This window comes from Balaenoptera musculus, chromosome 4 (genome assembly GCF_009873245.2).
Source record: "Balaenoptera musculus isolate JJ_BM4_2016_0621 chromosome 4, mBalMus1.pri.v3, whole genome shotgun sequence".
Lineage (NCBI taxonomy): Eukaryota > Metazoa > Chordata > Mammalia > Artiodactyla > Balaenopteridae > Balaenoptera > Balaenoptera musculus.
The window spans coordinates 584,457-606,753 of record NC_045788.1 but is presented as its reverse complement, the minus strand read 5'-3'; the positions used below and the strand labels follow the sequence as shown (position 1 = coordinate 606,753).

The 22,297-nt window shown below is 46.8% G+C and overlaps 1 protein-coding gene across 4 annotated transcripts in view; it reads left to right on the top strand.

Annotated features, from left to right (window-relative positions):
• The first annotated feature begins 3,495 nt into the window (after positions 1-3,495).
• LRRC3B (leucine rich repeat containing 3B) overlaps positions 3,496-22,297 on the top strand; it is a 97,537-nt gene continuing 78,735 nt past the window's right edge. For 2 of the 4 annotated variants that reach the window (XM_036849502.1, XM_036849498.1), the window contains exons 1-2: positions 3,499-4,104; positions 6,010-6,398. The gene's annotated coding sequence lies outside the window, so the exon portion shown is untranslated. Of the gene's footprint in view, positions 4,105-6,009; positions 6,399-22,297 lie in introns of all 4 variants that reach the window. The other 2 variants (XR_005019625.1, XM_036849501.1) reach the window with 2 other exon arrangements.

Here is a 22,297-nt window from a genome sequence, read left to right as displayed (position 1 = left end):
TGTATAATGGGCGTTTCTTAACATATCAGATGTTCATTACCCGTGGAAGTTCTGATGCCTACGCTCTCTTTGTGAACCAAACTGCCGCGAAGTGAGCAAATCTATGAGAAACTGTGGAGAGATGCACACAGAGGGGTCAACGTGGAAGGAACGTGAGGACACGGCCCTCAGCTCCTGCCGGATGTCGAGAGTGCAGTGCAGGCTTCCAGGCACGAGAGTGAGCCATTCGGGAGGTACTGAAACTTCCAGCTCTGAGTTCAGTGACCCTCAGCTGACCCAGAGCCCGCGGAAATGAGCCTGCCTTCCCGAGAGCCTCGTCCAAATTCCAGATTCAGGATAATGAAGGATTGTTATTTTAAGCCAAGAAGTTCTAGGGTGGTTCCTTATAAAGAACGGTTAACGGGAACACCTTCCACAAAAGACTCATGACAGTAACACCTTTTTGCCTTGATCCCGTTCATCCCTTGGACAGCAGGGTTTTAGACACCCCAACTATTCAGATTTCAGAAATTCAACTCAAGGGCTCAGAGAAATGCATTTCCATTTCTGCGGAGAGTTTCAGAGGGAGACGATTCAAAATTCAAGGAATTTCCTTGACACGCAAAATTACTGAAACATATTGCTTCTAAAACAATTGACCCCTATTTCTAAAACGAGTTAAACTGAAAACACCAGTAAATGATGTTTGCCTCTGTACTTCTGTAACATTCGTAATATACACAGGCACGTTTTACGAAAGCTCCACCTCCGACCCAGAGGGCCCACTATTGTAGATGTGAAGGTCACAGACTCTCATGGCCCTTCAGTGCCAGGCTTTCTTCTCTGATTCGCTAATCACAGGTTACGAATATAGCTTCTCATCCCTTCTCTCGCCTCTGCTTTTTTTTATTGGCTCTCAAGATAAGGCAGGGGCAGCAATCGGCCAGCTCTTCATATTAAGCAGGATATTTTGCTGAGCTGGGACTTGACTCCTAGTTGCTACAAAACAAATCTAAGTTTATATGGAAGGTGACAAACTCCATGCCCTGTCATTTATTCTTTTTATAGCATGGGCGATACCAAGAGTCAGCAAGTCTTGTTGATTACATGAATCGAGGAGAGCAGAAAGCATCCTCGTCTAGAGATTTCCTGTGTCAATAGTTAGAAATTGTTTGTTTTAATTAAGAGAAAACTAATTCCACTGCTTCTGATTACTACATACATTTTTACAAAGAAACCCATAATCCCAGTATTAACAGGGATAAACACAGTTTATCCCTCTTAATACTGGAGTGCGTATTACTCTAGATGGGAGTCTAAATACATATAGATGTAATAAAAAATGTATTATACTTTAAACTCATTTTTAAACATTTAACGATTGCCAAAGAAAAACATATGGAGATTTTACTATGCCCTAGGCACTGCACTAAGTTCTTCATAAATACTATTTCATTTAAAGCACAACACTATGAGATAAATAACGTCAACCCAATTATTGGAGGTCACGGTCACAGCTGGCACGTTGAAATGTCTGACTCTAAACCGAGATCTGTCCATTCCAGATTTTAATTTTCACTATTCTCTCATCCCTGCATCTGATTTTTTCAATTAAAATTGTATTATAACCATCATTCCTGACACTATTCACCTATCCACTACAACAACAGTTGAATGTCTGACTAATACTCCATTTATAGTTCTTCAAAATATTTCACCATTTCTCTCTCGTTAAGACATTTGAGTTTGGTTTTGTTTGTTTTTAATTTTCTACTAGTATCGATATAAACAACGGCAATAAATACCCTTGTAGATAAATCTTGTTGTACATCCTTAATTACTTCCTGAGGATGAATTTCTAGAAATAGAGTCATCGGGACAATGACATACAAACATTTTATGCTTTCAATAGTAAAATTTCCCTTCAGAAAAACTATACCAAATTACACACCTGCCATTTATTTATCTGTGAATTCATTTAAAACAAAACAAAAAAACCCAAATAAACAAAACTACAACCTTTCCAATCTCAGTATCATCTTAGAAATAAAAATATCTTAGGAGTCTTTTTTCTTTTTTCTTTTTTCTAATCTCCTACACATTATGGACCTTTTTCACAGTGCGTACCTGATCTGGGGTATCTGTCCTATAATTCATAGAAAGTGGAGACAGAAAACAAAGAATGATTTAAAATATCCCTAAACCACAAAGCACAAACAGTCAGCAATGAAATACTGCTCTAACAGTTCAAAAATGCATCCAGAATAAGAGAGACTCATAGGGAAAAAAATGAGGAAATCTTGGCAGGATTCCAACATACTTGACACAGGTTACAAAATGATAAAGATTTTCTGGTCCTTCTCCACCTGGAATGGGTTTGCTCTAGGTTTTGGCAGCTGAGTATATACCACTTGCCAGTATGCAGTTGTGCAACAGCTTGGTTTTCTTTGCCTTTGGAAATTCCACAAACAGAGGTGGGGTGGTCAGTGGGAAGATTGTTTAGAAACAAAAATGAATTAAATAGTGTTACATTTCTAGGTCATAGGGGCTGTGAGTTTAACTTTTTGTGTCTTCTCTTCCACCCAAACTCTGAAAAATTTCATCGCTGAGCCCCTTTAATTTTAGGGCCACTGGGATTTAGCTGAAAGAGAAAGTGACCTTCCGCTGGTTAAGCTTTCCTTGAGTACGTTACCCATTAGATACAAAACATTGCTGGATGTTGCAGTGGAAAAAAATAATAATAATACAGGTCAGTGAAGCAATAGAAATCTATAACAAATCTATAAATATGTAAATTCTGCAAATGATTGGCAAATACAACTGTGACAGCAAAGAGAAGGGAAAGATTAATTCTACCTGGTGAGGGGATGAGGATAGGGGTGGAAAAGAAGGTGGTATCTGTAGACCGTGGCAAGGCCGGGTCCTCTGGACCTTTTTTTTTTTTTTTTCTTCTTTTGGTGTAGATCTGATAAAGAATTGAAATCATGAAACAATAACATTATGAAAACCAATAATTTGCTTTAATCTTACACACACTTTCTTCGGGGACATATAGACTCCATTTCGGCTGCACGTTCAAAGTCATCCTGGAAGAGGAAGGAAAAATTGAAATTTCTCACACCTCCTCTGCTTTGGGAAACTGGACTGGTTGGGGGTAGGGCTCAGGGTCCAGGACTCAGTCCCAAAACTTTGGGCTTCAGGAGCTGCAGGGGACCATTCCGGGGTCTGATCTTGTAGTCTTCGGGGCAGGGGTATCCCACTTTTTTCACCCTACCGCAAAATCGCCCAGTGCAATACTTAACACCCAGTAAGCAATGGTTTGTCCAAAGGATTTCATGCATCAGCCTTTTCCCTCGTTAGAGGACCATCCCCCCATCAGCACGTTACGCTCCCTCTGCCAGCTCGGTTCATCTCCGATCTCCAGAGTTAGAAAAGCAGGAGAAAGCATCGGCCCGGAGTACCCTGAGAGTGGAGCTCTGCCTGGGGGGGGGGGGGGGGCGGGGGGGGGGAGGGAGGGCGGCGAAGGCGGCGGGCCGAGCGAACACTCCCACCTCAGCTCCCTCCCCCCGCAGCAATCGCCCAGCCCCCGCCCTCTCTCTCCATCCCGGACCACCGCCCGCGAGGCGGGAGAGCGGCGCCCGCGCCGCCGAGGCTGGCTCCGGCGGTCACGTTCGTCCCCTGCAGCTCTTGCAGTCCCCTCCTCCCTCCTCCCCGGCCCGGGTCTGGAGGCGATTCCCCTCTAGCGACTGAGCCGAGCGTTTCTGGGCGAGCGGCGCTTCGCCCCCTCCCGGCTTTGTCTCCTCCTCCGGCGAGGCTCCGGGCCCGGCGCAGGGTCTGCAGCGGCCGCCGCAGCGGCGGGAGCCCAGCGGTGCCTCCCGGCGCGGCCGCCCGGGGCCGCACCCTCTCTCGGCGGAGGCGCCGGCGGACAGCGGCCCAGCCACGCACCGCCCGCGTCCCGCGCACCAACGCCGCAGCCGCCGCGGGAGAACCAGCCCACCCGGCCGGCCGGGTCCGAGGCCGGCAGCCCCGCTGGCAGTCGGGTGGGGACGGCGGCTGCTACGGGTCTGGCAGTGCTCCCTGCGCTGCGAGGATGGAGCAACCACCCCGGCCGCGGACCGGCGCAAGGTAAGGTGCAGCCGCCTGTTGCTTTTCGCAAAGCGCGGCATCGTCCCCTCGGCCCGGGCGCCTAGGCCATCCCTCCCGGCACCGGTAGAGGACAACTATCACCCCATTTCTGAGTCTTGTCCAACCACCCCCCCACCCCGCCCCCGGTTCCCTGGCGCAGGTCCTTGGAGAGATCCCCTCCTGGGGAGTTGGGGGCGGGGGTGGGTGGTCTACCCTCTTTGCTCGCGTGCCGCTGGCTGCAGTGCAACAGTCTGCAAACTTTTGTGCCCCCTCCCTGCGTGGTGCTCAGCCAGTGCGGTGCAAGTTGCGTGTCCAGTTCTCGCTTGCGCCCTTCCCCCACTCCTCCCCCCCACCCCACCCCGAACCTCCCCTCGCCCTAGGCATCTGCCTGTTTTCTCCGTGCGTTCTTGCCAGTCGACTTTTCGCTCCCTGCAGCTCCCGCTAGAGAGGCGAGGGTTTGGGACCCAGCGGGGCTGATCTTGCCTGTAGGGGTTGAGAGGGAGCGGAGATGGAGAGGTGGTATATAGGTGGGACGTGGGGGGAGGCTGCCCCCGCCCCTGGGGCTCCGTCCGGCGCGGCGGGAGTCGGCCCGCTCTTCCATTTGCCACCTCCAGCTCGGGAATGAACCCCCTGGAGTGGCTCGAGGCTGTGCGCCGTGGGAAGGCAAGTGCAGCTGCGGGTGGGTGAAGTAAGTGGTTAGGGGAGGGACAGGGTGCTGGTGAGGCGGAGGAGGAAGCTGAGGATGGGGACGGATCTGGTTGAGGGTGGGACCAAAAGGCTCCGCTAAAGGGGGCGAGGGGCCGGCCCCGGGCCGCCTTCAGACGTGGAGGAAAAGGAATTTGAGCCTGGTGGGGGGCGGGGGGCCGGGTGCGTACAGACAGATGGCGGAAGGGTTGATACCTGAGAAACGCAGAGGGGCAGACCCGAGCCCTGGAATGCCGGGCCCCGGCGGCCTTGGGAAGGCAGGCTTCTGGGTGCCTGGGATGGGGCGACCTTTCTCCCCGGGAGAAACAGACCTCCCGATTCTGTGTACGTTGGCGTCTTGGGCGGTGACTGAGTGGTCAGATCAGGGACCAGGGGAGCTTTTCCCTGCTCGAAGAGGACCCCCGTGTCCCCTCCTTTCTCCGACACCGGCTTCCACACCCTTCCACTCCCCACGCCCACCCTCCCTGCCCCGCGCCGGGGAGTTAGGGATGTTTCCACGGCCGCAGGGTGGGAAGGGGATTCCGGTACTCCGGCGGCAGGCTTGGGTGCTGGGTTGGGGAGAGTCCCAGCGCCTGGCGAGTAGACCTCGGTCCCAACTGGTTGGAGGACAGCGCAGGGGGCGGAGGCTGCAGTGGGAGCCCCCGCCCCCTCTCCCGCCCCTCCCCACCTCGCACCTGGGCGGAGCGAGGGACCCGGGGAGCCCCAGACGCCCGGGAGGCTCGGAGGCGCGGCACTGGAGGGCGTGCGGCGAAACGCAGGGCGCTGGGCTAAGGAGTGTGGGCATCGGGTGAGGGGAGGCCCGGCTCCCAGACCCGGGGCCCCAGGCAGAGGTGCGTCTGCCCACCTCTCAGCCCCCCAGGTAGATCCTCTGGTTGTTGCAGACGCTTTGGCGGATGCGGAAAGGCGAGGCGCTTTCCTCCTTTGCACCCCGGCAATGTGGAAGGGGGCCTAGACTGCTGTGGCGAGGCAAGGGCGGTCCCTGGGATCCTCTGATGCTGGCGGGGGACACCCCGGGCTGTCAAAGGCCTGGAAGCGCCTCCTTTAACCCTTCTCTCTCTGAGGAGGTGCACGCCCCTCTCCAAGTGGCGCCTTGGGCTGAGAATCCAATCCCCGGCTGGTTCCTCCTGGCTCCATAGGAGGCGAATTTGGAGGTTGCGTGGGTCAGGAGCCCCGTAAATCCCTCTGGTCTTCCCTGTGCAGCTCTCCCACGTGCAGGCTTTGAGGGGCACCACCGGCTCTGCGGTTGCCCTGCGGACATCTTCTGCTCTCCGGACCCGAGCTGGGAGAAAGCAGAGCTCAGCGCAGTCCCCTTTTCTGGGCCCTACGCCCTGGCCAGACCATTCCGGAAGAGACATCGACTGGCCAGGACTCCGGAGGAATCCTGAGTTCGGTCACTCCCATCCGGCCCCCCCCGGACGCCGCGAGCTCCCTGTCTCCCCACAGCAAGCTCCAGAGTCCCAGGCAGCGGACAGGGGATGCCCTCGGAGCAGGCTGGGGTGCACCTGCTGAGCGCAAACTCCACACCCTCCCCGGCCAGGCGTCGAGGGGGATAGAGCGTTGGCCTCCTCCGAATTCCCTGGATAACCGAGGTAGGATCCCAGAATTAAGTCCCTCACTCGGCACCACTGAACTCTGGACACCCCAGGACCTGGTTCTTTCTGGGTGCTTGTCGCCCGGTTTTGTGCTCGCGCCACTTGCTTTGCCTGTAGAAACAGATTGGAACGTGTCCCTTGGCAACTCTTGAAGGAAGACTTAAAATCCACACCAAGGTGTTTTTTTTTTTTTTTTTTTTCAGGTTGCTGAGCTATTCTGGGGAGACAGGTAGTAATAATAACCATCAACACTTGCATTTACTCTGTGCCAGGCTCTAAAGATTTCATTCATGGGCACTAATCCTCACAACAACCGTGGAAGGTAGTTATTACTCCCATTTTATTGGTGGGGAAACTAAGCCATGGAGAAATTAATTTCCTTGCTCATTGTCACCCAGCCAGTAAGTGATGGGACTGGTTAGGCTTGCGGGTAGAGAACACTGGTGTGCCCCCTTCTTTGAACCCCATTTGGTACCAAAGAACCTTTGTCCCAGGGAAGCATGGGCGAGGCCCCCCATTTTCTGCTCAAACCCCAGGCCATGCTGGCAGTGCCATCCTTGCCCTGGAGGCCCCTGTAGCTGTGACGCTGGGGAGACCGATGGTGCATATACCCCCTCAGAGCCCCATGGGGCGCACCTCCAGAGGATGGGATCCTGGCACCAAAAGCAGATTTAGGGAATTGGCTGCTGGCACTGGATTTCTTTTCTGAATCTTTTGGAGGACATTCCCTTTGTAAACGTGAGGAGAAATGGAAGGGGGATCCGAATGTGAGCAGGGCTCTGCTCTAGGGCCACACACTGTAGACACAGTATTCTGCAAATGAGTCCCTTTCTAGTGACCGAATCACAGAATATTAGAGTCGGCTCAGATATCACCCTTCCCAATCCAGAAGCCGGGAGGGGCCTTCTTGATGTGGTCAAGGCCACACAGTGTGTTTCTGGTACCACTAGTACTAGAACCACTGTCTTCTGACCCATGGTCAAAATAAGCTCTGTTTATGCATGTATAGATTAGGTTCACTGTGGCTGTTTTTCAGCATCTTAAAATTAATTCGTGAAAATTTAATTAGGGAAACGCTTGTTTATTTAAAAAGTAGACCATTTTGCTAATTTCTCATAAATGCCTCCATCTGCATAACCAGAAAAAGCCGCTTTCATGTAGTGGATAAACCACCACAGATGTGTGTCTTTTGACAAACATTGCAGTATACTATTGATGAGCCTTCCAATAAAAAAATTAACTAACCATGCAACCCTTTAGATGATTCTAAATAAAATTTAATGGATTCTCAACCATTTTAGCCAAGTCCTTCTGTCAAGTTGAGTGGCTCTGTCCTGCCCCAAACCCAATTATTTGTGAAAATAAGAAAATGTTGGACCTCAGAGGGAAAAATCCTTTTGAATCCAATGAGATGATTTGGTGTTATTTCTTTGGGACTTCTGACCATTGGGTTAAACTTTAGGCCGATGTCAATTTGAGGCAAAATCACATCTTTCTAGTGGACATACTTGAGGCTCAGAAAGGGGAAAATAATTCTTTGTCCTTTTCTCACTCGCTGAGTCCCTTTAACAAAGGGGACTTTCTCTAGCAGTTTAGGGATTCCATATGCCCCTAGGCATTCTTGTAGGACAGAATTTTGATTTCTAAGAGCATCCCATGTCTTTTCTCTGTAGCTACAATACTAAGATGTTCTTCCCCTGGAGCTGAACCAACAAAAAGTCAGTAAACAGAGAGGAGAATTGGGAAAGCCTGTTTCTCAGAGTCACATTGTGTGTGTGTGTTTGGGGGGTGGGCGGTAGCTAAGAGTTACAGGCGGATGGTGGAAATTTGGTGCCTTTTATGTCACCTGGAACAAGATTTCCATCCCTGATGCTGTGCTAAACCAGGACAGAGGCCCTCGGGCAGTGATGAGTGGGGTTGGGGTGAAGGAGGAAGAGGCAGAGGATGAGGGGGATGGAAAGGAGGCTTGGCTGATGAAGGGCCTTGGGGTGGCAGAGATGGCCCCGGAGAGCCTGCACTGAGAGATGCTGTCCTTCCCCCCCTTCCCCTCCTACCCACCTCCTCAGTCCGCCATCTGTGTTGGGTTGACTGATCTGAATCCCAGCGTCCTCAGTTATCTCAGGGGAAGCATTCACTTTCTAGAGAATTCATTAGAAACGCATATTGTTTTTATGTAAGGAGGGGAAAATATGCACAGATGCCCCAGTCCTCAGGGAGAGCCCTGAACCTCAGATCATCCCAGAAGGGTGATCTTCTGAAGGTGAGGATACTGCTTTAGTTGGATTATTGCAGTGTTAGAGAATAAAAGATGTGGCATTGAAATCAGGTGTGACAAGATCCCAGAGGAATGGTTTCTTTTTTGGGAACCTCAGGAAGAAGAATTCTTTTGCACCTGGGCAGACATCCTGGTTTCCAATTCCTAGCTTTTCAGGGGTGTCAGGGAGTTAGCTGTATCCTTATCCCATGTGTGTGGTCCATACCCCCTCTACTTACTTACTTACTCATTCCTGTGTGGCCCACATAACACTTCTACTGGGGCAATTCGTTGGGGGTGTATTTATCTTAAATCATATAAACACAAGTTTGTTGACAGAATAACAATTATTATTAAGCAACAGGCTCTGGGAAAATGTTATTTAAAAAAATAAACCTTTTTGTTCAGAACACAATGAATAAATATTTGTATGCAATACACAGTAAGAAGTATCGATAAAATTTTTGGTTTTGGTGAGATACTTAAAAATAAAAGAGAATCAAGAACCAGAGCATCTGAACTTGACCAATTTTTAATAACAAGAGAAGCCAAATAATAAGGATCTGTGGAATTTGAAGAGGACAGCAGGGGGAAGAAAAGAAAAAGAAAACATAAGCAAGTAGAACCTGAGAAGCTATTCCCTCACGGATTTTATTTTAAATAAAAACATAATATCTTAATCTATGTTTAGATTTGAATAATCCATAGGATTAATAGAGTTACTATTTTATCTTCAGATTGTGGCTTCCATGAGCTTTATTCTACAAGTGATTGGGAACCATGATGGCAGCCCTTGTACCTGCCATACTAGTATCTACCTACCTGTGCTTTGTAAAAACCTGGTGAATTAATACATCACAACATGACCTATGAAATGACCATTTGATATAAGAATGAAGTCTGCAACCTTCTCAAGAGCTGACAGGCCTGGAACATATTTTTCCAAAGTGAATAAGCTAAGAGTAAGGGCTGTATAATTCATTTAAATAAAAAAAAAAATACATATTGAAAAAGAACCACCCGGATAAAAACAAGATTTTTCTCTTTCAGAGGATAAATTAACAGATAGTGAAGTTTATAAAATTTATGGTTTCAATTTCTCCTAAGCTCTCTGAGCTGCTTTTTATGTTAATACTTGTCCAGTGACAGTTTTTGAAAAAGGATTTAAGACACTTTTTGAAAAAGGATTTATGCCTTTTTAAAAAATTCATTTTATTTATTTATTTTTGGCTGTGCTGGGTTTTCGTTTCTGCGTGCGGGCTTTCTCTAGTTGCGGTGAGCTGGGGCTGCTCTTCATTGCGATCCACGGGCTTCTTATTGCAGTGGCTTCTCTTGTTGCGGAGCACGGGCTCTAGGCACGCGGGCTTCAGTAGTCGTGGCACGTGGGCTCGGTAGTTGTGGCTCGCGGGTTCTAGAGCGCAGGCTCAGTAGTTGTGGCGCACGGGCTTAGTTGCTCTGCATCATGTGGGATCTTCCCGGACCAGGGCTTGAACCCGTGTCCCCTGCATTGGTAGGTGGATTCTTAGCCACTGCGCCACCAGGGAAGCCCTGTGCCTTTTATTAGAAGTAAAATGGAAAAGAAATATAAAAAATAAAATATTGTGAGTCATTCTCAAGCATGGAACAATACAAATTTAGATTGGTTTCCTTCTGTTTCTTCTTTCTTTCTTCTTCTTCCTTTTTTTTTTTTTTTTAGGTCACTGATAGAATTTTCATCCTGCATGTAAATAATCAGTACGTTGCTGGCAGAGACAGCTGGACAAATATTTCCCCTGGTAGTAGCAGGAAGAAGGCACTGGGCACTTGTATATTTGTCCACAACTAAAGCGCAAAGGTCCTGGCTTCTCCTCTAGTTTTGTTTTTTTTTTTTTTTTTTTAATATTTATTTTTATTTATTTAGTTAGTTGCAGCGGGTCTTAGTTGTGGCAGATGGGCTCCTTAGTTGTGGCAGGTGAACTCTTAGTTGCAGCATGCATGTGGGATCTAGTTCCCTGACCAGGGATCAAACCCAGGCCCCCTGCATTGGGAGCGTGGAGTCTTATCCACTATGCCACCAGGGAAGTCCCTCTCCTCTAGTTTTTTAACCTCAGTTCTGGTCTAGAAAAGCAGTCCTTGCATAGGCCTGCATACAGAGGGCTCGCCCTGGTAGCAGTGACTAAGCAGTGTCCCTTCCTTGGCTACACTGGGAATTTATGCTCTGAGAAGAATCCTGGTCCAGCTTGCTGACCTTCCCTAGACATCTGGTCATGAGCAATTAGCAAGCAGGAAAGTTTTCCATCCTTTCTACAGATTATATTTAAGCTTGGGTTGGCAAAGTCGCGTCATCTCCTGCCATGGAGTGTTTTGTAGTCATTTATTTGGGTGGTCGGTCTGTTTTTTAGTTGCTTCTCAAAAACACTTCCTACCAACAAAATTAATACCCTTCCCTAACGAAAGGTATGAAGTAGGCCCTTGGTGCTCAGAGCATCTGCTACAAAACTCATGAGAGAGGGATGGCTGAGAGCCACCAGGTCAGGAGGCCCAGGAGAGAGGCCACAGAGAAGCAGTGGAGGGGGGGGTAGGGAGAAAGGGAGTAGGAGGGGCAAGCATCAGGGGAAACGGACCACCCAAAGGAAGGGGGCCCAGCGGTTAACACAGGAAGACTGAGAGATACTTGGTAAAAACCAAATCCAAAGGATAAGGAAAAAAGGCATAAAAATAAGAGAAGATGAAGAAAGCTAATGGGTGTGATAAAGGCCTGAAGAAGAGGTGTACAAGTTATTAATAATGCACCTAAATAATTCCTCAAGGTCTAGATCAACCCAGAGGCAGGCTGAGACCTCAGCCAGAGGGCAGGCTCTCTTTCCCACACTCCCTGTCCTTGGTTAATGTGACTTCTCCATCACCAGGCCAAGGGCTCTTCATCTTATTTATGCCATGGTGCCCTTTGGCAGTCTGACACATTTAGGGACCCTATGTTTAGATATATAAATTGCAATACGTAAGATTATAACACGAGCTGTATAAACCATTGTGACCTACTAGTGTACGCATAACAGGATCTGATGGTGGGCCAGTGGGATGAGTATAATGCTGCTGTGGGTGACTGCAGACCTGCACCGTGATAGGGAAACGTCCCATCTGTACGCTTGGGTGGCAACATCACCGGTCCCGGTCCTGTGCTTAAGGTCTGTGGCCTGCATTTATAATAGAGTGAAACGCTAAACTGTAGTTCAACATTAGTAAACAAATTCATGACTTTTGTCCCATTCGGGTTCATGGGTTGCTTGAATCCTGTTGATAGATGCCTTGGAGGTCTGCGAGTGGGGTGACCATATCATTCATGGCCGGGATACTTTTGAGAATGAAAGGGAGCATAGTTGTTCCTCTAAGAAGTGGGTGTGAATTGGGATGGGCCTGGGCAAATTGTAGCACAGGGTCCCTCAGCTGTGGAGACCTCCTTGGGGTCTCTCTTCCCAGATCAGTTTTCACTTCTCTGGCCCAAGGAATTGGCATTATCTGCCCTATTCCTAGGGATCACCCTTGTAGATACTGATGGGCATTGGGAATGTAGAACACCTCTAGCTGAAAGAAGCCACATGTCAGGGCCACAGCCGGGCGATGGGATGCCTTTGTGAGAACTGGAAAATGGGCTCCCTTGGAGGAGCCGCACCTTCTGGCTCCTGGCTGTGTGAACACCGGCCTGCATTTCATTTCCCAGTGGCTGCCTTGGCCGCATGTCCAGAAGCCTCGGCCAATTTCTCCTGAAGTGAGCTTGAATTATTAGACTACAGTGCATTTCAGCCCAAAGTTTCAACTTCTCCCAACAGTTTTTTTTTTTTCAAAGCAGAGCTGCCACAATGGCTTTTCAAGGTTCACTTCCTGTCCCTACCCACTTCTTACTTATCAGGAAATGGCCTCAGTGCGGGCAGGTGGATGGAGACCCATGGGAAGAGGCCAGGATCTGGAGAATTCTTAAACTGGGTCATAAGACCTCGAGTGACGGAGAAGGACTGAGGTCACGGAGTGTTCCCGAAGCACGTGGCTCATATTGTCCGGTGCTGGGGGAAGATGACCGCAGGTCCCTGAGCCTGGGGATCGCCGTGCGTCTGTCTGTACTGACTGGTGAAGTGGAACCTGCTTAGTAGAAAAAAAGTGTCTTCTAAGAAAGCCTGTGACTCTGCAGGGGGGGATGCAGCATCTCAGAAACCTTGTCTTTAGGTGCATGTAGAGTATTTGATCAGGAGCTGGGCAACCAGCTTTGGCCCTAACCAGCTGGGTGGTGATGGGCTGGTTAGGATGACTGCCCGCTGCTCCCCTTCCTCAGACAGAGGATGCTTGGAAGCTAGATGGTTTCTGAAGCCCCTTCCAGTGCGGTGGTCTGCAAGGGCATTGTTCTATTTATACGCCATTCGGGGGCCTTCCTCTTTAAGCGGGTCCGGGCTCACTTTCCTGCTTAGGGCTTCCAGACCTTACGTACCACAGATCCAACAATGACAGATGGGGACACTCCGCCATCCTTAGGGTCTGTGACTAGAGTGAGGGGATGGGGGTGGGAAGGTGGAGGGAAGAGTAGCCGGGAGGCAAAGGGATAGAGTAGGAAAGGAGTGGACCAACTGATAACTTTCCTTTTGCAACAGTAATAATCGCTCAGGAAAGATGGAGGGAAGATGGAGGAGGAGTTCCTAAAATTTTGACTGTGTGTTCATCTGTGTCTCACTCTTTATAACCATGTAATCATGTGAATCCCTGCTAAAAACTTTTCAGTTACTCCTGGTCGTCTCCAGGAGGGTTACATCCTTATGATGGTTTAATAGGTCCTTTGTCACCTGGTCCTGCCTATCTCTCCATCTGTCATTTTCCTGGGCATACCTACGCCCTGGTGTGTTCCAGCTGGTGTGTTAGTACTAGTTAGTAGTGACAAGGCTTCTCACTTCTTCTCTGAAACTCTGCCCTTGGTGATGCCACACGGCAGCCTGAAATCAGCTACGGCAGGGGCATCTACACCACAGAAACTGACAGGCATTATAAAGCAGTGCTGTTTTCCCAGAGAGTCTCGTGTTAAACTGACTAGCACACACCACTGCCCCTGCCTCGCCCAAAGACTTGCACTTCCTGCCACAAAAGCTTCTCTTTCCCGTCTCTCCATCTGCACTTCCCGACTCCTGATAGCTCATCTGTCTTTCTTTCCTTCTCTCTTGCTTTCCCTTCTTCTTTCCCTCCCTCCCTTCCTTCTAAGGGTCCATCCACCTTCTCATCCAGAGGTTGCCAGACTCCGTTCTCATCCCTCTCCTGCCCCTTCATAGCTGAGTGAGTGAATCTGGCAGAATTTCCTAACTTTTAACATGCCTCAGTTTTCTCTACGTAAAATGGGTGTAATCATTGGTCGTTGTGAGGCTTAAATGAGTTAATACGTATAAGGGTACTGTGACTAGTACATGATAAGTACTATTTAAAAGTCTTTGTTTCTAATATTGATCACAACATCATGGATCGCTTGCTATGTACCCGGCACTGAATATTGCACATAGGAAGAGAGGTTCCACAAAACAAGCACAAGACAATGTTTAAGAGCCTTGAGCAAAGCCTGGTTAGTTCTTCCAGGCATATCAGAATGGACTTCATGGAGCCAGGGGCGTTGAAACTGAATCCTGAAAGACTGATGGCAAAACCCCACCAAACTGGCAAGACAGACAGAGGCATCTCAGGAGGAAGAGAGTCACGTGGGCACCGGCACACAAGAGGGAACAGCATGGTCTGTTAAGTTTCTGTGTAGCTGAGCGTGAGAGCGTGGAGGGAGAGGGGCTCTGATCATATCTGGGTTATGCTAACATCCACTGGGAAGTCAGCTGCGGTCTCCTCTTAGCTCTGCCTTTCTGTTGCCTGCAGCAGTGCGGGTCTGAGCTTCGGATTTGCCAAAAAAAATGTCAGACATCCAGATTTGTATGCGAAAGCTCCTAATGGTTAATGGTAGAACTCATTCAATTAAAAAATAAACAAAATTAACAAAACAAAGCCTATCCAGAGGCTATATCCAGTCTCCTGTGGGAGAATGGGATTCTAGGTCCTCAAGCTGTGCCAGGATAAGGTCTGCAGTTGAATACCTGACTTCGAATGTGGTTCTGCTGGGCGCTGTGTGGCCCACAGGTGAGAGTGCCTCAGGGTCTCGGAGCCCTGGTTTTCTGCCAAACGGCCTCGCCACAAAGAACCTTTTGGCTTATGGAGATAAAAGCCCTTGCAAAGAACCCGACACGTGTTAGAATTTTTCCCAGACCCCACGGACTGTGGCAGAGGTGTCCACTCAGTACAGCCCAAGCCTGATCTCCGTCACCCAAAGATACCCGGATAGCCTTACCTGCCTTTTTAATTTTAACAATAGATGGGGGAAGAGAAACGTAGGAGTATTTTTTTTTCCCCTTCATTCTGTTAAAAACATCACAAGGAGCTTGACATTCCATTTTGGAAGGCTGGGTGTCACAGATCCAGCTGAGAGCGACTGATTGCTTCTGCTTGGATTTAAGATCCTGGGGAAAAGGTGCACTCGACTTCTGTGCGGTGTGTGTTGATTGTTCCTTCGAGGGGGGGGAGATTCTCTGAGAAGCAGTCAGCCGCTCTAGGTGTTAGTCGGGGTCCTGTCAAGATCTGCACTTAACGTTTGTGAAATTTCCCCTCTTTTGAGTCCCTTCCATTCCAGGCTGGCTTTGATCGAGCAGGTTTTAAGAAAACGATCAAACCTTAGAAGAGGGGAATTATTTCTAGTTGAGGGAGCTTGGTGGATGCTGGCTTCCGTAAAGCAGAGAGGTGGCTAGGCCAGCAGCCTACTTCATCAGGCCTGATGAAAAGCACCCTGTAATTGCAGCTTTGTGATGATGATACGTTGAATCCTGGTGTTATTCTGATTTGGGGTTATCTGTATTTGTTTCCTTGTATTGCCTGATTGAACTTGATCATGAGAAGCTTTGGAGTTGCAGGCAGGCCTTGGAGTAAGGACACCTGACTTACAGAAGCACCTCAGATCTGGATTCTGGCCTCACTGCCGAGCTCCTACCACCTCTTCTCCAGGAGCTGATCTGAGCCTCAGGGTCTGTCTCACTCGCTTCCAAGCCCTAAGCCCCCTGGGTGCTCAGGACTGAGGTGTCTGGTGCTGCTGTAGCTCTCACCCCCTGTTGGTGTCTGGGGTCCCGTCCCATACCAACCACTTCAGGAACCAAACCCCAGAGAAACCAAGGTCCTCCTCTTCTGAGGTGGATTCGAAACACTTAACTTTATTGAATTAACATTATGGGTCAAATAGCACAATTGCTGTGAAGGAGGTGTTGAAGGCCTAACCCCTAATGTGATGGTGTTTAGAGATGGGGCCTTTGGGAGGTGATTAGGTTTGGGTGAGGTCAGGAGGGTAGGACCAGACACGGGAGAGCTTGCTTCCTCTTTTCCAGGCACACACGCCCAGGAAAGGCCACATCAGGATACAGCAAGAACATGGCCGTCCGTAACCCAAGGAGAGGGCCCTCATCAGACCCTGACCATGCTGGCACCTTGATCTTGGACTCCAGTCACTAGAACTGAGAGAAATAAATTCCTGTTGCACCCGGTCTATGGAATTTTTATAACAAAATTAACAGGCAGCCTGAGATGACTAATATAGGAGGTTACTATAATTTAGCCTGGCACCTAGCCGTCTTGTGAAACATATCTGGGCAAAGATGTGCCTTTTTCATACCATGGTGTCTGATGTTTACCACCAGCCTGGCACTTAATAGGCACTCAGTAACTTCTTGTTGAATGAGAGAATGAGTGAACACTAATGAATGGAGTGGGAAACATCCAATTTATAAACAAACATTTAGAAAACAGTTCATTTGAGTGTTGGAAATTTCCTGCAACTGTGGTCTGGAGATGAAGGAAACATAAATTCTTTTAGAGAAGAAGCTGTTAACACCCTGAACTTTTTACTAGTTCACCCCACATAGGGTCTCCTGGAGCGCTTCTCCGTAAAGAGATGCTGAGTTGAGCTGCTGGCCTACCAAAAAAACATAATTAACTTAATGTTAGTAAAATGACAAAGAAAAGTCATTTCTTTATACACGAGTCATAGAACCTCAACATTGGAAAGGACTCGTGAGGTCCTTTTTCATTCTAAATACCCAATGGGCAGGTCGCCATAGAAGGAAGTGATTTTTTTCTGGCAAAATCGTGGCTTTCGGGGTCCTTCTTGTTCCTCTGAGAGATCCTTCAGACGCTAGGAGGACTTTCCTCCATGGCTTTTGCAATTTGAGAATGGAGATACTGTTTCCTCAAGATGCTATTCATCTTTATTCATATCTGGGTGCAGATGAGCTAAGAATGTGTGGGTGTGGGATTTGAAGCGTCTGACGTGCTTAGGTAACAGTTGGCGTGCCAGTTGTATAATGAAGAATAAGTATTGACAGCGTTAAATTGTGGCTGAATCTTGGTTTTGGTGTTTTAAAAAAAAAGAAAAGAAAAACAGAATAAAATTTCTAAAAGCGACAGCGTTGTTTTTATGCCAGGGGAGTTTTCTAAATGTTGGGACAACAGTGCTGGGAAATGTGGGCCTCCCATACGTGTCACTTTCTTCTGCCTAGCCTGGTTTTACTACTACCCCGCATAACTTTCTTTTTAATTGGCAAGGGCTGTACTGTTTCTAAATATACATTTGTGTTGTACTCGATGGATGGAGGGAAATAGCTTTGGAAATAACAGGTAAAATTTTAATTCACTTTTCATATTGAAGGTGGAAGAGCCAACTGGTTTCTCAGGAAAATTAATGGCATTTTATTGAGTTACTAGGTAGTTACTGTTTGCTTCCCAAGCTCCAAAAACTCTAAGTCATCATCAGCTTCCAGGGCTTTCATCAGGTGAAGCTGTGCACCATTACTTCTTTAAGAAGCAATGTTCCTTTCTCCACCTTTTCTGTGTGCTGACAAGAATAGAGACAGAAATACAGAGAGACTTTCTGCTACTCACTTGTGGGTGGAGTAGGCAGTGTGAGTGTTACCTGACGGGAGCTGGGTAGCATTGTGGATTCTACTAGATACAGGTGCTTCTAGTTAAAAAACACATGGATGTTCAGGGTCCTGGATTAGTAATGTAATGCTTAGGTCAGGGAGTTTTAACCATTTTTTCCTGCTAGGTATCCTTTTGGCAGTCTAGTGAAACCTATGTATCTCTTCTTATTTTTAAAACATTTTATTTAAACAAATTAATATTTGTTTAAATACAATGTAAAATATTAATTAATAAATATTAAAATTCATATTTTTAATTTGTTTAAATAAAATGTAGAAAACATTTTTAAATGTAAAAAATATGTAGGATTACAAAGAACAACAAAAAAAAATAGACAAACACACTGATTTTCACAGAGCTTACAAATGTATGCATGACCTATATCACTGCCCAATCTGTCAACAATATTTTAAAAATTACTTTAAATAACACACTTTAATAGTTAGCTTAACCATCAGATGTGTCTGAACTTGCCTGTTATAGACTTATAGCCCACATGCCTCTCATATTTCAAAAGACAGTGTTAACTTATGAAGAATTAAAAATTCTCCAGTTTTGCGAAACTCTAACAAATAATTTAAATGGCTGATTTCTTCCCACGTATTCATAAAGGACAAGCAAGTGTAGATACGTAAGACTATAAAGCATCCTAGCTGTGTGGTCGCTAGGTGGAGAAGGCACCTTCCCTCTTTTGTAGCTGAACGACGACCAGATTAGAAATTGACTAAGAGTTGCCCCTGTATAGTATGAGGGGCTATAGTCAGGAAGAATGAACTACCATAAAGTTATGATGCACGTAAACGATATTTCAGGATTTCTGGAACAACTGTGTTGTCATGTGGAAAAAAGCTGTGATTTTTTTTACTGCTTATGTCACGGGTACCGATAATACTAATGTAGTTTGTTGCTTGCCTTGAAATTTGAAGGAAATGCTAAATTCCAGTTGGAGATCAGTGGAGAAAAAAAATCAGAAAAGACCTTCCACGGTTGTGGACCCCTTGTATTCTAGCTATGGCCAAAGTATACGGAGGGGTAGGGCATGGACCCTGAGTTAAAAACCTCTGTCTCAAGGTGTGAGTAAACACCCGATAACAAACAAAGCAGTTTTCAGATGGATAAGACCCATTAGAAGGGATTATAAAAGAATGTCATTTTCTGTTTGGTACTTTATTTAACATACATGGCTAAGGAGTGTGCTGGCCTTCGGAGAGATATGCCATTGATTTGATCTAAAATAGTGTTGGGTCTTCTTTGAGAGCGGGGAGTGTAATATTTTGAATATTTTCATCAGTGTTCATTCTTAAACCGTTTTGGGGTGGTTTGAAATAAGCCAAAGTTGTTTGAAGTAAGGCTGTTGAATGCAGAGGGTGATCGAGGTGTGTAGACCCCAGATTGGGACTTGAAAATCCCAAGGTTTCTTTTCAGAGACGACTCACCAGCTACGCTGAAGGCTGTTCCATCATGGGTGGAGGTGGGGTAGGGATGAGATCCAGAAAAGACTGTGTTTCTAACATGATAGCATCTTTGGAGTCAGCCTTTGGTCCTCTGGGGTGACAACTTTATACACGCACTTCACTCTATAGAGTAACGTTCCAAGACAGTTTCAAAATATTTAGTGACAATATTCAGTGTCACAGTTTACACAGTCTTGACTAGAACTGCCCCGCCCAGCAGAAGCATAATGCCAGCTACCTATGCAATTTCAGCTTTCCAGTAGCTACACTACACATGCAAAAAGAAAAAGGTGAAATTAGTTTGAATAGTATATTTTACTCAACCCAGTAGCTCCAAAAGTTATCATTTAAACTTAAAACCAAATTAAAATTTATTAAATGTTTTTCACACCGAGCCTTTGAAATCTCGTGTGTATTTTATACCCACAGCACATTGCACTTTGGACACTGAATTTTCATCAGAAACACTTGACCTATATTTAGATTTCATAAAATGTACCGTTGAAAAATCAGATTTACATATCCAAGTTGTAGCAAATATACTTAAGCGTTTTCTAATAACTGAATGGGTATTAGTTTTTAAATTTTAAATAAATCACAATTAAAATTCAACCTTTAGCTTCTCAGTCTTGCAGGCCCCATTTCCAGGGCTGAGTGGCCACACGTGACTGCTGGTTACCGTACTGGATGGTGCAGGTCAAGACTGTACGGGGAAAGGAAAAAAAAAAAAAAAAAAGACTGTATGGGGCTATATATACAGTAGGACCTACTATATAGCACAGGGAACTCTACTCAATACTCTGTAATGGCCTATATGGGAAAAGAATCTAAAAAGAGTGGATATAGGTACATGTATGACTCATTCACTTTGCTGTACACTGGAAACTAATACAACATTGTAAATTAACTATACTCCAATAAAAATAAAAAACAAAACAAAACTGTATGGGGCACCACTGGAGAGAAATCCATAGGCACCAAGCAGACAGTCAAAACTCATTGGCAAAATTATGGAGAGAGGCTTGTCTTTGCAGTTGTCTGTCTTTTCTGTGAATCAGTCCTATTAGTCTTTTTGTTAATCGAGTATTTTTCCAGAAGCTCCTGATCTTTTCTTTAGAACCTTTCATATGACCCCCCCCCCAAAAAGGCCTTTTCTTAGGACTATTGATCCCCTCCATCCAGGGGCATCCTATGGCTTCTGTCTCCTAGAAGGAAGGTTCAGGGATCAGGGTAGGTGATTAGCTGGAGACAGGAAGCTCATGCCTCTGCCCCAGGTTCTCAAGACTGAGAGTGAAGTTTTCTGACTCTGAGCCCCACTGGATGTCCAGTACCTCTGATTCTGATTCTGAAAAATTGGGGTGGAGCCCAGGAAACTGCATTTTTATCAAGTCTTCCTTGCTCTCCCTACCTTCCCCCTCCAAGTGACTCAGAACAGCTTAATTTAAGAACTGCTGACCTAGGCATCCCTCCTCCCACGTATTCTTTTTGCTAGTGGTTCATAAGGTGTGTTCTGAGGACCCTCTTCATCAGAAGGCCCTGTGTCTCCTTAAACTGAAGAGTTGTAGGTCTTGCCCCAAACCAGCTAAATCAGAATATCTGAAGGTGTGACACTAGGAATCGGCATTTTTAACAAGCTCCCCAAGTAATTCTTATGCCTCCTAAAGTTTAAAGACTTTAAACCTTATGCATTGTGACCACCTAGAGGGGTGGGATAGGGAGGGTGGGAGGGAGACACAAGAGGGAGGGGATATGGGGATATATGTATACACACAGCTGATTCACTTTGTTATACAGCAGCAACTAACACAACAGTGTAAAGCAATTATACTCCAATAAAGATGTAAACAAACAAACAAACAAACCTTATGCAGACCTTCCTGCTTAGAAATTTGGAATTTTTCAATTCCATCCTTTCTCATTCATCCTTCCCCGACGTCTGACCTTTAGAAACCCACTTGCCATATTTATTCTACCTCCCCTGTGTTAGGGTTATTTAACGAATATGCATTTGTTCCAGGGACTGGGGAAAGAAAAATATAGATCTTGAGATCCTGTCTCTGACTGCAGAGAGCTTGCAGACATAGGAGGGAGAGGCAGATTTATGGAAAACTGAGGTCATAAAGCACTACAGGTGGAGCGCCACATATATGTGCTGGGCACCTTGAGGACACGAAGAAGACAAGAGTCATTTATGCACCTGGGTTGGGAGTTGATGAGAATGGCTTCAAAAGGGCTTCAGAGACCTGCTACCGACCAGGGTTTGTGGCCTCCTTAATCAGTAGAAATTGATCAAAGGCCAGACAAGAAATCCAGGCAAGGCTTTACTGGGGCCCCTGCTGCAGCAGAGGGGAGTGAAAACAAACAACAGGTTCCCTTGCTCACTCACTCCCTGAGGGGGGGAGCTGGTTCCTTATATGGGGTGAGGGGTAGGGGTGTGTCCAGGGGTCGGGCCGCAGGGGTGGCTTAGGTGGTCTGCCCAGCCCTTAGGTGGTGTTGAGTGCAGGGGGCATGTGCAGGACCCTGCGTTTGCTCCCAGCTCTTCAGAAGTGGCAGTTGGCTTTTTGGGTTTTTTTTTTTTTGGTCTTTTTGTATCTTGTTGCCCATAATATGCCCCAACTGCACATGCCACAGAACTGTCCAGTCTGATGCTGTGGCTTCACAGATTTCTGCTGTGGGTGACCTTCACTTGAAACCCACAGGCAAGGGAACTCTGGAGAACAAGGCCAAACAAAGCAAAGTCAACCCAATGCAAAACCACTGCAGCTCCTTGGGACACCTGTGCTGGGTTTGGCTCCATGCAGGAGGGAGTGGGGTGATGGGTGGGACGTCCAGCCTCGAGGTCCCTGCTAAATCCATAAGGACTTTACCTCTGGATAGCAGTGGCTTCTACGTTGGAGGTGTGACCTGATAAATGAATTTTCTTTATGAGAATAACTCAGGCAGTGGTTCTCACATTTCTGGCATCAGAAACATTTTAGACTCTCAACCATGATGGAGGATCCCAGAGAGTTTTTGTTGACATGGGTTATATTATCCATATTTACCAAATATGCTAAATTAGAAGTTAAAACTGAGAAATTAAAAAAAAAAGTTTACTAATTCATTAAAAATAACAATAGTAAGCACATTTTGTGTTAACATAAAAGCAATTTTTTGTGAAAAATAATTTATTTTCCAAAACA